This window comes from Daktulosphaira vitifoliae, unplaced genomic scaffold (genome assembly GCF_025091365.1).
Source record: "Daktulosphaira vitifoliae isolate Bord-2020 unplaced genomic scaffold, ASM2509136v1 Scaffold_4, whole genome shotgun sequence".
Lineage (NCBI taxonomy): Eukaryota > Metazoa > Arthropoda > Insecta > Hemiptera > Phylloxeridae > Daktulosphaira > Daktulosphaira vitifoliae.
The window spans coordinates 25445884-25449692 of record NW_026099575.1 but is presented as its reverse complement, the minus strand read 5'-3'; positions in this window follow the sequence as shown (position 1 = coordinate 25449692).

Genomic DNA, 3809 nt, shown 5'->3' with positions numbered 1-3809 from the left:
AAAGTGGTAACAGACACAAAAAAAAAAAAATAATAAACACATCTTAGTAAAACCAATACCTTCTCAGCTTCGCATCGAAGCAAAACTCTATTCATGTTTTTAAATAATCCCATAAAAATAAAAAAATTTAAGACATTTAATCGACTCAAGAGACTCACAAAATCACATTTTCACATGTTATACAAAATTCAAAAACAAATAAATTTACTAAATTAGACTCAATAAATTCGGTCCAATTATTTGCTTTTATTATCGATATAATTCAACAGACACGCTTACGAGTCGGGAATATATTAGCTAGGAATGGTTTTTTTTTTGGTAAAATATTTATCAGTAAAAAATATTGATAGGAACGAAAAAATTAGGAAACGTAATTCAGAGGAATGAGATTACATGGGACAGTATTAGATCGAAATTAACTAACGCCGGAATGTATCAACGAGGAAAATATTCTTTTGGAAAAATTAGTATCATATTATTATGAAATATACTATTGAGGAAAATATTCATTGAGAAAATTATTACTACATAATATATTATATAATATTAGTGTTATCATGAAATATAAGGAGAATACTTTCCCGGATTTATAATCATTAGGATTATCATTATAAAACACTAAAATATAGTACCATTAAGAAATTAATATTATTTTATCATATTTAATAATTTCAAATATTTTTGTGCCCTTCATTTCTGGGCAACCTTATATTTGCTGAATAGAGTGAAAAAACATAATATTTATTCAGATATAATAGTCATATTTTTGTTGAACAGTTTTAAATATTATTATGGCATTCGTTCATGAACGGCCTTAAATATACCGAACGAAGTAAAGTACCGTAATTTCATTTATTCAGGTACAATTGCCCTATTTATTTATTTTATTATTGTATACCTTGTTGATGCTCCACTCGTGGACAGCTTTAAATGAGCCGAACAGAGTATTATAATCGATATTAGATAACATAACAGAAGTCCATGTACACGCCAGTCCTAAGGCTGAGTTCTCCCTTTTTTAATTATATTTTGACAAGTTCAGAGCGAGTTTTAAGAATATCGTTATCAACTATAGAGAATTCATCAAAAATATTATTAATGAAACACATAGTATAATATGAAAAGAGTGAAAAGTATCAAATATAAATATATATTAATAGACACCGGTCCAATCACAGAGAATCTTTTTAAGTGCGTATTTTATGAACGACGTATATTGTAAATATAGGTAATAGAAGGTAATAAAAAGGCGTGTTAATGAATAAAATCTAATTAATAAAAATAAACGCAAGATCCTATAAACAATTGTTAACACTGAATTAAACAATTATTGCAAGATTAATACATAAAACTACGAAAGAATCAAAGGTAAGTGTGAATAAGTTTTGCATGTTTTACCTCTTAAAGCTTCACGTAGTAAAAATATAAGTAAGATAGGTATAATTATTTTGAGTTTTTTAAATTACTAAATCCAGAATTTACTATTTATACCAAACCCCCAGACNTATAATTATTTTGAGTTTTTTAAATTACTAAATCCAGAATTTACTATTTATACCAAACCCCCAGACCCCTATATTTATTTTATACTCACAGATCCCTTCCTTTATATTATATTATATTTTTGTTCATTACAATGATTAATTACATTAAGACTAACAAAAAATTTAATTTGTCTATTTATCGAAATAATTATGGTATATAAAATTATTAATAATTTTATTAAAAGGTATCATTTTTAATCTTTTAAGAAACTTTTCTCATGAGCTAGAATAAGTACCATTACTGTTCATATCCTATTAGTTTTTAAGTGATTACCTTTTTTGTACCAAACGTTATAATTATTAATTTACTACCGTTTAAAGTTCCATTCGTGATAGGACAAAAATAATGAAAATCAATGATTTTTTTTTTTAATCTTATTATTTACAAAAAAATAATAATCATATTTATATTTTTTATTGATACAAACATTTTCTGCAAAACGCCAGTTGCACTCTGAATATGAGCTAATACATAGCTAATACAACTTATCGGGGTGATCGTCGGAACAAAAACAGAACACATCATTAGCAATTAGTGTGGAGGGCGGGGAAATGTAAAATTGACCATCCATTGTCATATTAATAGGTGGATGGCTGATATGCCATTTATTATTTGAAATATAACTAATATATATAAATTTTTTTTTACAGATAATTTTAATTAAACCTGGCATCAACAGATTATTATAGAAGATTTATCTAACGAAACAGCTTATGAAGAAAATATGATTTTAAGACATAAACAAAGAGAAATGATTGTCTCACAAAATATATGTTTAATATTGTTTTCATTAACTGAAAACGACAACCATTAACAATTCACAGAGTTAATGCCTCCAGAACACAAAAATTTTTGTTCTACAACGAAATTCTCATTACAGGTAAATTAAATTGGAAAAAATAACTATTATAAAGTACAAATTAAAAGTTTCACGTGTCTATCAAAAATAAAACTATTTTAGAATTTTATTATACTTTTATATTAATAATTTATTTTTATGTACATCTCAATTTATTAGTTATCAAATATAAAGAACACATTAAATCAAAATTAATTAATAAATAAATTTGGTGTTGGTCATGGAATTTGTGATTCTCCAGCATTAAGCCTTGTACTTAATGTGAAAACATTTAATTCATACTTTGGATGTTCCTCATATACATAGGGAAGCTCGTTCATCAATATTAGAATGACATTTTTAGAAATAGAATCGCCTTATAGAACTGATAAATCATCTCATTTCCAAACACAATAAAAATATCATAATGGTAGTAGCCCTTTTGAATTGTTGCCTATAAATATAATTAAAGATGTGTGTCTAGATTACATGCATAATGTTCGCCTGGGCGTTGCAAAACGTTTTTTAGAATTTTGAGTTAAAGATAAGAAAGGCATTGGACAAAAATATAGTTAAAATATCTAAAAACTTGATGAATCTACGTTTATATGTATTATCTGAATTTAGTCGACTGTCTAGAGAATTAGATAGTATAGAATACTATAAAGCTACTGAACTAAGAATGTTTGTTTTATAATCTGAATTAATAGTTTTAAAAGGAAATTTAAATAATTTAAATTTCATATAATCTCATTTTAAACTCTTGGTGTCTACAGTAAGCATTTTTATATCTATTGATAAATATAAATTAAAATATTTATAATTGATTTGGAAAGTCCATAAATTAGTTACTATGGTAGTTATCAAAAGAAATTTTTACATGCCGAATTATCGTCAATGTATATTTTAAACTAGTTTATGCGATTGCAAAGAAAAATAATGACATTTGTATTCAAAACAGTAAATTAACGATAGACATTTGGCTTAAAATCGCTTAACTTTAACAATCTGTAACAGAGGAACNTGGGAGAGCGATTTCCCCATGTTGTATTTTTTGCGTTAAAGTCGCCTCCCGAAACAAATCGATGTCCCAGTGTAGAAAAGTATTCAGAAAAATGATCCATAGTGGTGATGAGACCTGGAGGACAATAAATTGCGGATACGGTAATAGGTATGTTGTTATGAGTCACAATTGAAACGCTACTTGCTTGTATGTGGGGAGAAATGTAAGAAGGTAGAGGGTGATGGGGTATGCTAGATTTAATATAAATTGCCGAACCAGCATGAGCTGTTCCGTCAGGGTGGCACGAATAGTAAGAATTAAAGCCATACATTTTGACGCAGGAAGTAGGAGTAAAGTGCGTTTCAGAAATTAGAGCAATGTCAGTATTTGTTTCGGTTAGGATGAGTTGAAGTTCGTCTAAGT